A 12,156-nucleotide genomic window follows, 5' to 3' on the forward strand; every position below is an offset into this window, starting at 1 on the left:
GTGTGTGTGTGTGTGTGTGTGTGTGTGTGTGTGTGTGTGTGTAAACAAATGGGTTCATTTGGTTACATTTGTGCACTCAGTAGTTATAAATGGATTGAGGATTATACTGCGTAGACGTTCTTGTTACATCTACTTTATGTTCAGTTTATTTTCCCCTTTGACTGTGAAATGCTTCACATATTAACACAAACTGGTTATACCATGAATTCTAAGTCAGTGTATATAATCATATGCACAGATCACATAAAATCAATATCATATAAAATCATGAATGTTCCCCTTTGTGGGTCCATTCTGTCTACACCATTAGTGTAGGTTCCTTTGCTATTAGCCAGCAATGACTGTTTAATTTGCTCTAGATGTGGGTACATAGAGCCAGCTGGTGAGGTGTTTGCCTTTTGGATTAGAGTCAGGCCGGCTGGGCAATGCTGTGACCCTGCGGGAACCAGAGAGTTCACTCTCCCCGTCGCCATGACAACGCATATTCACAAACTTCCCTGGAATTGCTTTCAGGCTTTACTTTCTGATGCGACGCTGTTCCACTTTAGCTCCAAATGTGTATTGACCGTCTGGCTGAGCTGAGCTGAGCTGGGTTCGGTCCAAGATCTTTCCTCCAGTATGAAAAGCAACAGCAGACTTTGTGATTGTCTAAACTGCCACTGTGCTGCTGGGGGACATGATGTAAGTAAGTGAGTCCCCAGTGGCTGTTGGTGGGAAATATGGCAAAGAAAATAGGGGGCGATAATATCAGGGGTGTGGAGGTTTCCTGGGCGTCGCCCTGTGAGCTGGAACAGTTAGGGCTCATTAATAATAAAGTGGTTTAGATGTTTAGCTTCAAAGGCATGCTGATGGTCCGCACTCTGTGCATCTTCAAAAATGACACTGGTGATCCCATGATTTAAAGTTCATCGTGCACGTGTGAGTGCATGTGTGTGAATGCTAGACGGGTGTGGGCCACAGAGTCAAACTCCCTGTGTGTGTGTGTGTTTGTGTGTGTGTGTGTGTGTGTGTGTGTGTGTGTGTGTGTGTGTGTGTGTGTGTGTGTGTGTGTGTGTGTGTGTGTGTGTGTGTGTGTGTGTGTGTGTGTGTGTGTGTGTGTGTGTGTACGTGTGTGTGCCCACAGTGTTAACTGTTTTAAACCCTTGTTAAGATTAAATTGTTTCATTATATAACTGTGATTTAAAGTATAACTACACCTCTATAATAAAACACACAGAGAACTATTATATTTAAACATTTATTTCACACACACACACACACACACACACACACACACACACACACACACACACACACACACACACACACACACGTGCGAGCGCGCATACACATTGAGTATCTTAGGGCAGTAGTTCTCAACCTTTTTAGGTAGCGACCGCCCAAAATAATCATATTTGAACTGAATTGTAAGAGTTGAGTTGATCTACAAGCTCACAACGCCTCGCAATGTGAGGCGCTGTGAGTTTGTAGATCGTCTATTTTCATTTTTTTTGCCTCTTTCTTATATTATTCGACAATTTGGCCAATGTTTCACAAGATTTTATTTGTTTGTTGATTACTTTTGATTCAATAATGGTCTTTTTTCTTTTCTTTCATTTTGTCTTCTTTTTATGTATCAAAAAGGTCTTACAAGTCCTTAAATTGTCACTGTACTGTCATCCGGGGACCCCCCAAAAAATCATGTGGGGACACCCCCTGGGGGTCGTGACCCACAGGTTGAGAACCAGTGGCTTAGGGGGGATAGTCAGGGTGGTGGAATCAGAGTAGAAGAATTCTTCTTTTGGCCATGTGTTTGTAAATATCAGTGACCTCATCTGAGTCATACAGGATGTCGCTCTCAATGGATCGCAGCAGAACATCTGAGAGCCTGCCTTCCACACACATCCTGAGCTGGGTCTTGATCAGCTTCAGTTTAGACAATGACTGAAGGGGCTGTCACTGGTAATGTCACGTAATACAGTATTTTCAGCAGTTTGGGCATCAGGGCAGGGAAGACTGTATGTGTATAGTCCACATTGTTTACTTTAAGGCATTGGTTCTCAACCTGTGGGTCGGGACCCCTCCTGATATGATTTTGGGGGGTTCCCCAGATGACAGTGAAGTGCCAATTTAAGGACTTTTAAGACCTTTTTAATACCTAAAAAAATTGTATGAATGAAATGAAATGAAAAAAGACCATTTCTGCATCAAAAGTAATCAACAAACTATACTATTAAAACTGGTCAAACATTGGCCAAATGGTCAAATAATATAAGAAAGAGGCAAATATTTATCTGTGGAACCGAGTCAAATGTAATGCCTCAACTCCTAGGATTCCAAGTGCTTATCAGGGAGGGGGGGGTGGGTCCCCCAGTTCAAATATGATTCTTTTTGGGGGGTCGCGGCCTGAAAAGGTTGAGAACTGCTGCTGTAAGGCACCTTAGCATATAGCTTGCACATTGCTGGTGGAAACCGCACGACAGATACTGGCCACAGATGCAGTAGATATAGAACAAGGTCATGTTTACTCAGTACTGAGGGTTCAAGTGGTTAAACCCTACATAATCCGCTCACTGGGATCCCGCAGGGGTTTGAACTTGGCCCCCTCCTTTTTTCCCTCTGCACCACATCTTTTAGTTGAAAATCGCGATCTACAAGCTCACAACATGCCACTTTGCAACGTGTTGTGAGCTTGTAGGTCTGCTATTTTCCAGGGATGTCCGCCTATTTGTTTGCCTAGAATAGGGTTCATGCGGTTCAAGGTTCAAGGTTGTGCTTTATTGTTACATCTTGTGTACAGGCAGTGGTGGAAAAAATACTCAAATGTTTTTACTTAAGTAAAAGTATCAATACTGCAGTGTAGAAGTACTCTGTTACAAGTAAAAGTCCGGAATTCAAAATTAACTTGAGTAAAGCTACAAAATTATTGGTATCAAAATGTACTTAAATTACCAAAAGTAAAAGTACAAAAATGTTTGAAAATAGCAGATCTACAAACTCACAACACGTCGCATCGACGTGTTGTGAGCTTGTAGATCGGCTATTTTCAAATAGCCTATGTATAAAATAGGGCTAAAGTGGTTAATGTATGTTTTATAATGTAATCATTTATATCTGCAAAGTAACTAGTAACTAAAGTTTTCAAATAAATGTAGTTGAGTAAAAGTACAATATTTGCCTCTGAGATGTAGTGGAGTAGAATTAAAAGTATAGACAATTGGAAACACTCAAAATTACAAAAAAAGTACAGTGCTTGAGTAAATGTACTTTACACCACTGTGTACAGGTACATTCTTTCTTCGGACAATGCAGCAGCATAGGTAATAACAACAACAATAACAATTTATAAAAATAGGCTCATCCCTTCTCTTCTGGTGATCTATAGACACACACACAACAGGCCTTGTATTACCAAGGCCAAGTTACGTGGACGTGTGGCTGCTACCAATCACGCTAATTCCAGCATCTGGTCAGAGGAATGCTTTGTTGGATTTAGGGCGTGCGTGGTCTGATCCTGGAGCTCACCACACATTCTTCCCCTCCATTACTCCCATTTGACTGAATGAAGGACTGGACCAGGCCATTGACACCATGGGGAGGGTGCATGGGGCTTTGGGAACATGCACGGACGACTGAGCGTATGTGACCATGGGGCGGTGGCAAACGTATTATGGATAGAGTACAGAAAGGAAGCTGAGAGAGTGACAGACGGATGGAGGGATGGAGGGAAGGAGGGGGACCGGAAAGTGTGTCACGCAGATTGGTGCTTCCTTCCTCTGCGACCATATCAAACCGATGTGTTGTTGCCTCTCGTAATTTCCTCTGTGTCAGTGTGTGAGTGTGTGTGTGTGTGTGTGCGCGCGCGCGCGACATGAGCGCATGCGTGCGTGTGTGATTGTGTCTGCACATGGGTGTATAGTGTGTGAGTATGTGTGCCCTCTCCCATTGCATTTGCATTTACACTGGGAGGTGAGAAATCCGCTGGCATCGAGCCTCGCTCTTTCACACGTCTGCCGTTTTGGAATTCCTCCCCCGTTAGCTCAGTCACTCCATGCCGGCCGGCGTTCCGGGTGGGGTGGTGGGGGGTGGTGGGGGGGTGGTCTTTCTCTCTCTGCCCGGGGATCGGTGCTCGCTCCCTCCCCTCGCCTCATTAGCTGGCTACAATGAGGCGGGCATGCCTGGAATGTGGGGGTACATTCTTCCTCGCACCCCCCCTCCCGTACCCTCTTCGTACATCTCCCGTGTCTCCCTCTCTCCCCCATCCCTTCCCCAGCCTCCTCACACACACTCTGTCAAGTGCCAGACCTGTACAATCTCCTCATCCCTCCTTCAAACCCTGCGTAAAAGTGCCTTAAAAAAGTACATGAATGTCATCAAATCATCAAAGATCCACCTCTGTGTTCCTCGCCACACATATACTGTGTGCCCTTTTCCCCACATATTTACGCAGGATGTGGTAACAACCACAGGGCGATATGGTTTCCATCATTCAGTGCATAGTTTTTTCCTCTGCAGATCTAATGGAAGTGATTTATTTGGACTACTTATGACATTTAAGAGGGGGAAAGAATCTCTCCAGGTACCGCCTGGTGAAAACGGATTTGGCTCCCAGGTCTCTGCCATAATTCAAATCCCTCGCCCTGTCATTTGGGTTTCGGTCATGTTTTCTTATCATTGGAGAGACCAGCCTAATGGAAATACTGCTCATTCCTTTGCTTTTAGAGGGCAAGCTCGGAACAAGAGTGTTAAGGGTGATTAATACTTTGGCTGCGTGCCGGTGTCGTGCACCGAAAATAGCCGATCTACAAGGTCACAACACGTCGCAGTGCGAAACTTTGTGAGCTTGTAGATCTGCTATTTCTGGTTCGTGACAACCAAGGATGAATCAGGCATTAGTCTGTTGTAACTTTGTATAAAGTGATAGCAGGGCGGGTCTTTTAACCATTCTTCAAAATAAGCATAAACACATCAAATGTCGGCAATCGGCATACATTGGAACACCCTGTTTCCACATACTTTTTTTTTACACATCTTGTGTTAATTTATATTTGTGTTTGTTCACATACCTGAATGAATGAACATCATGTTACTGTCTTGTGTAGGCTATCCTTTTTCTCAGGTGTTGACCGAGTTAAAGGACCATACTGGTGATCTGACATGTTTATCCCATTGCCAATGACCCACGGTATGTGGTTGCCACCCCATAGGGTGACCGTAGAGCGTGGCTCAGAAGGTAGAGTGGCCGTTTGGAAATTGGAAGGTTCCCAGTTCGATCCCTGGCCAGTTCCTGGCTTTGTGTCAAAGTGTCCTTGAGCAAGACATGAACCCCTAACTGCTCCTGATGAGCAGGTGGTGAATTGCATTGTTTCCGTTGGTGGGTGAATGTAGTGCACATTGGTGCTATACAAATGCATCCGTTTCCCAAAGCATACTGTGGTTACATTGAGGTTTGAGGAAGACAGTGGGGTACACTATTACATTGTGTGTGAGTCTAGCTAAATATTTAATTATTTCAAATGACTTTTATGCTGGTGATGTTTTTGGTCTGTCCCTCACTATGACCACTTCAGCAAGACATGTCATATGTAAAATGTAGGCAAAGTTTTACATTTTTCTTGGAGAACACGCCATGACTTACAGTATCAACCACGCAATGATATTTAACCCAATTCAGGTATACGTTTGGTAGCGTTTTAATGAAGAAAATTTAAACAAACACATCACCTACAGAATTGCCCACATTTACAGTATGATATTTACGTATAATAAATGGCTGAACAATGACGTGTATTGACACTGGTGTGGTCCTTTAAGATTTAGCTTATTGTGTCTGTTCTAACTGTTAGCTTTAGGGATGAGAGGAATTTGACTGGGTGATGGAGACTGCTCACAAAAAAACCCAACTGCATAGTGTAATGATAATCCTTCACCGTAATTTCACTTTGTGTGTGTGTGTGTGTGTGTGTGTGTGTGTGTGTGTGTGTGTGTGTGTGTGTGTGTGTGTGTGTGTGTGTGTGTGTGTGTGTGTGTGTGTGTGTGTGTGTGTGTGGGAGACTTGCCACAGGCAAAGTGATGGGACACAGAGCATTACACACCTTGTTATCATAAGCCTGGTACCAGCTGGAGCTGTATCTTCCAGAGCCTCTGTGTGTGTGTGTGCGTGCGTGCGTGTGTGCGCGCGTGTGTGAGAGAGAGACACACAGAGAGACAGACAGGAGAGAGACACAGAGTGGGTTGTGTGATAAGCAAAAGGAGAGGGAGAGAGCAAGAGTGAGAGGCAAGAGTGAGCGAGGGAGGGGTGATTTTTAGGGATTTTGGCGTAAGCAAATACCTTTTACTATGCTTTGACTGTGAGAAGCTTTGTAGCTGCACCCTCCCTTCTCCACCTCCTCTCTCCTCCCCGCGGTCATCACCCCCTTTAGATAGTTTGAGGAGGACCGGGGGTCAAAGGTCACATTTTAGGAGGGAGGTGATGTAGGATAACCCGGGATAGAAGTGGAGTGTGTGTGTGTGTGTGTGTGTGTGTGTGTGTGTGTGTGTGTGTGTGTGTGTGTGTGTGTGTGTGTGTGTGTGTGTGTGTGTGTGTGTGTGTGTGTGTGTGTGTGTGTGTGTGTGTGTGTGTGTGTGCGTGTGTGTGTGTGTGTGTGTTTGCGTGTGTGTGTGTGTGTGTGTGTGTGTGTGTGTGTGTGTGTGTGTGTGTGTGTGTGTGTGTGTGTGTGTGTGTGTGTGTGTGTGTGTGTGTGTGTGTGTGTGTGTGTGTTGCGTGTTTGCGTGTGCGTGTGTGTGTGTGGGGACGTGCACTTCCACGGGACATTCTCCAGATGTGAGGCCTGAGAGGAAACTATCAGTCTGAAGAACCTCAGAGGTATCTGTGTGACAGCAGAGGTGAAGCTGATAGACAGATAGGCCTCTATCTGTCTCTGATAGGACCCCCCCCCCCCCACCCCTAACTTATCTATAGGTGCTACTGTGTGGCTATACATCCACAATGTCAACAGGGGGATCCATCCATGGCAGATGTCCAGTGTGTCCATCGCCCATGTTTCCCAACAGAGAAGCACTGTTTCTGGGCCAGCGGTGGCTCAGGGTGGTAGAGCGGCTGCTAGCTTTGATTGATTGAATACTTTATTCGTCAAATGTGGTGTAAAGTAAGTACTGTACTTAAGTACAATTTTGAGGTACTTTTACTTTACTGGAGTATTTCCAATTGTCTATACTTTTACTTCTACTCCACTACATCTCAGAGGCAAATATTGTACTTTTACTCCACTACAATTATTTGAAAACTTTAGTTACTAGTTACTTTGCAGATATCAAGTATTACGTTATAAAACATACATTAACCACTTCAGCCCTATTTTATACCTAGGCTATTTGAAAATAGCAGATCTACAAGCTCACAACGCATCGCATCGCGGCACATTGTGAGCTTGTAGATCTGCTATTTTCAAACATTTTAGTACTTTTACTTTTGTTACTTTAGGTACATTTTGATACCAATACTTTTACACAAGTACATTTTGAATTCCGGACTTTTACTTGTAACAGAGTTCTTCTATATTGCAGTATTGATACTTTTACCTAAGTAAAACATTTGAGTACTTTTTCCACCACTGGTCAAAACTGTAAACAGCACGAGGTACAGTCAGACATTCAGGCTAAAAGGATAACACAAACAAATCCGTGGGACTAGTTTCCATTATGGTCCTACAGTACGTATTCAATTCATCAGCATGGTATAAAAATAACACAATAATACATGTCATCATCATCAACAAATACAAAACATTATCAGAAGGTTTCCGGTTCAATCCCCGGCTCCCGCTCGCTATGTCCTGTGTCCTTGAGTAAGACTGAATGATTAATGTGTTTCTACTGTCTGAGTACTATGTCTGTGTGTTATTTTATTAGTGACTGTTCTGTTTTGCATTTTTTTCTGACCTGTGGCACACTTTGGTACAATGTGAGTTGTTTTTAAATGTGCTATTTAAATACATTTGATTTGATTAACTGCTCCCATGCAATGACCAGGTTTGTGCCCTGCATGGTTTCCTCTTTTGATTGACTAAATACTTTATTAGTCAGAAATGTAAACAGCACAAGGTACAGTCAGACGTCACTGCCAGAATAAATAAATAAACAAATAATATATAAATCGTCTACCGAGCGATTTTACTGTACCTTTGAAAAATCATGGAATATTCTCCGTGACCTCCGTCCTCACGGAGATCGGCTCATTACACGCACGGGGGTGTCGTAGTATAGGAGAAAAGAAATGATCTGCTCGCCATAATCCATTGCACAGCTGTGGCCGTTTGAATGACAACACTTGTTTTTGCCATAAAGCAAGAGGAACGGAGATATAGCGGTTTCCCCACAGGAAATAAACAGGAAGTAAATTAGCTTTTATTTTTCTAAATTACGTCAATTCCTCGATGTACTCTTCTTTGGTGGTGCTTGGCTCATTCGCAGGCTGCGGCGTCATAGTCGTCCTTGGCATTGAATGAGTTAAGGCTAAATAAAAGAATAACACAAAAGTCCTGGGGACTTGTTTCTGTCCATGTGTGTATGGTTGAATGTAATGACCAGTGTAGTAAAGCACTTTGGAGGAAGGCGCAATATAAATGCCCATATTCCATTTAGGACATGGGTCTCAAATGTGAACCCTTGTTTTCCTCTTCCTTCTGTGAATGGCACTTTCATTTGATGCAGCGGTTCTCAACCTGTGGGTTGGGACTCCCAGGGGGGTCCCCACATGATTTTGGGGGGGAGGGTGCCCCAGATGACTGTAAAGTGACCATTTAAGGACTTTCGAGACCTTTTTAATACCTCAAAAAAGAAAGAAAAAGAAAAAAGGCCATTACTGCATCAAAAGTAATAAACAAACTATGTATACAATCAAAACTGGTCAAACATTGATCTAATTGTCAAATAATATAAGAGGCGAACATTTTGAAAATAGATGATTTACAAGCTCACAGCGAGGCGTTGTGAGCTTGTAGATCTGCTACTTTCACAATATTTATCTGTGGAACTAAGTCAAACAAAATGTAATGCCTTGACTCCTACAATTCCAAGTGCTTGTCAGGGTGGGGGGTCCCCAGTTCAAATATGATCATTTTGGGCTGAAAATGTTGAGAACCACTGATTTTTGATGCATCATCATTCATTTGATAAACTTATATTAAATATAGTATAGGACAGCAGTGGCTCAGGAGGAGGTAGAGGGGCTCTCTTGGAATCTTGAGGTTCCCAGTTCGATCCCCACCATCTCCTCCTGGCTGCATGTCGAGGAGTCCTTGACCGTTAACCGCTCCCAATGAGCAGGTTGGTGCCTTGCATGGTTTCCACTGCTGTCAGTGTGTGAATGCGTCTGTGAACGGGTGAATGTAATGCACATAAAGTGCTTTGGAGAAAGGGGCAATGTTAATGCACCATTTAAAGCACCAGGGCAGGGCGGCAGTGGCTCAGGGGTAGAGTGGCTGGTAGAGCGGCCGGATGGGAACCACAAGGTTCCCAGTTCGATCCCGGATTCCCCCAGAGTTAGTGTCGAAGTGTCCTTGAGCAAGACGCTGAACCCCTAAATGCTCCCGATGAGTAGGTTGGTGCCTTGCATGGTTTCCTCCACCATCGGTGTGTGAATGTGCGTGTGAATGGGTGAATGTAATGCACAATCTATGCAAAGAGCTTTGGATAAAAGCGCTATATAAATGCACCATTTACTATATAAATGCACCATTTACCATTTACTCGTCCATTTCTCACACCCAGACCTTGAGATTTCACCCACTGACATCCCAGAGTGTCACCTGAACCTGGGCTGTCCATGTGACAAGGTTGATGGACAGACAGACAGGTGGGTCAGTGGATGAATGGATGGAGGGGTAGATGGATGGATAGATGGAGGGATGGAGGGGCAGATGGATGGATAGATGGAGGGATGGAGGGGCAGATGGATGGGTGGGTGGTTGAATGGGTGGGTATTTATAGCATGTCTTGAATGTGATGAGCGGATGGGAGGATGAACAGACAGCCCTGCGAGGCAAGGCTGGAGTAGGAGTAATGAAGGAAAAGGAAAAGGGAGGTGGTTGAGTTGTGTTTGCGTGCGCGCGTGCGCGCGTGCGTGCGTGCGCGCGTGCGTGCGTGTGTGTGTGTGTGTGTGTGTGTGTGTGTGTGTGTGTGTGTGTGTGTGTGTGTGTGTGTGTGTGTGTGTGTGTGTGTGTGTGTGTGTGTGTGTGTGTGTGGGGGGGGTGGTGGTTGTGTACATGTTTGTTAGGAATGACTCTCTAAGACGTAATCGATGTAGCAGGGAGGTTATGGGAGTGCGTAAGTGAGTAAGTGCGTGCGTGTGTGTGCGTGCGTGTGCGTGTCCATTGACATGGGTGTCTAAAGCCGTGCAGACACAGTGCTGCGTGGTGTTTATTCACAGAGAGGGAGCGGCTCAGGAAGCAGCCAGTTGGAGCTTCCCGGGGAAAAGGCGAGGGGGGCGATCCCCGCGTTTCTATAGGAGGAAATGGGCCTCGTGGGCGTGTGCCTCATGGAGACCGCTTCCAGTCTGGGGCGCCCCCAAGGTTCTGCCCAGAGAGGACAGAGAGAGAGAGAGAGAGAGAGAGAGAGAGAGAGAGAGAGAGAGAGAGAGAGAGAGAGAGAGAGAGAGAGAGAGGGGAGGTGTCTCCCCTCTAAGATAATTTATAATGACATTCATCATAAGTTAGGAATGATTCAATTATAGCTTCATCCTTTCACGAACATGCTTGGTGTGTCACCAGGATGTCTTTTGTTTTGGCTCCAAGCATCTTGAAGCGTAATTTATACTTCGTTGACCGACCGTGTGTCTTATGACATAGATGCATTTAGCCTTGACTTAACCCATTAAGACCTGAGGCCGATTCTGCAAATGTCTTCTGAATCAGTAGTTCTCAAACTTGTTCGTGCCAAGGACCCCCAAAATAATATATATTTGGAGAGAGAGAGAGAGAGAGAACACGTGAGAGAAATAGAAAGAAAAATAGACAGAGAGATAGAAGAGAGAGGGGGAGAGGCAGAGATCACTGAGAGAGAGAGAGAGAGAGAGAGAGAGAGAGAGAGAGAGAGAGAGAGAGAGAGAGAGAGAGAGAGGGAGAGGGGGGGGGGGGCATAAACAAGAAGTTGTAAAATTAAGTCTGATAATGATGTACGTGCGTGTTCACATCATGTATACTTCACATTTTCTGGTAATATTATTGACCATTTGTTTTGGATGTCCGTGGCAAAAATCAAATTTTGAGGAACTGTCCACCACATGCTGGCATGGCTGTGACCCCTGAGAGTAGCATAATCTCTCTCTATCTCTTTCTCTGTCACACTGTCTATCTTTCTCTGTCGCTCTCTCTCTCTCTCTCTCTCTCTTTCTCTCTATCTCAGTTTCACTCAGTTTGCCTCTGTCTCTTTTAGAATACAGTAAATTCTTTACCTTGACCCTTTACATCATGACCCAGCGGCCAAGTGTCTGTAAAACCATTCAGCTCACAAATTATGGGAAGACCTCTAACATATAGGTTTACACGGTCCAGTATAAGCAGCGGTGGGGGAACGTGATCTGTTCAATGTATGTTATCACCCACAGGCACCGTGATATTTATGATCTGGGATCAAGTTTAATTTGGACGGCTCGCCAACCCACCTGACCCATCTAGCTGACTGTCAATGTGTTTGACGACCCACTAAACACAAAGATTGTGTGCGGTTCCGGTAGGAGACACAAAGGAGACTCTTTGTGTCTCCTACCGGAACCGCTGCTGGTCATCAAATTATTGGCTTAGGAATGCGACAAAAACAAAAAAATGTCCATGAATTCAAGTCTCCATGGGGTGACTAATCGACAGAAAAAAAGTAATTTTGGGGGTGAACTATCCCTTTAACCGAGCTGAAGATCCATAGAGCATTGGTTCTCAAAGTGGGGTCCACTCCGGGGACCCCCAGGGGTCCTTGGGGGGTTCCAGGGGGTCCCTTGCAGCAAAGGTAGTTAATGTAGCATCGCAATCATTTGAACCACTTTATCCATGTATACATTGCCTATTCACAATAGCAGATCTACAAGCTCACAGCGTGTCACTTTACATCTGCTGTTTTTGAAAAATATTGGAAATGTTTGGAAACTTTATTTACTTTTTTCTCTTTTATTTTTTACATAAATCT

The sequence above is a fragment of the Gymnoscopelus microlampas genome, assembly GCF_963454915.1.
Source record: "Gymnoscopelus microlampas genome assembly, chromosome: 23".
Classification (NCBI taxonomy): Eukaryota; Metazoa; Chordata; class Actinopteri; order Myctophiformes; family Myctophidae; genus Gymnoscopelus; species Gymnoscopelus microlampas.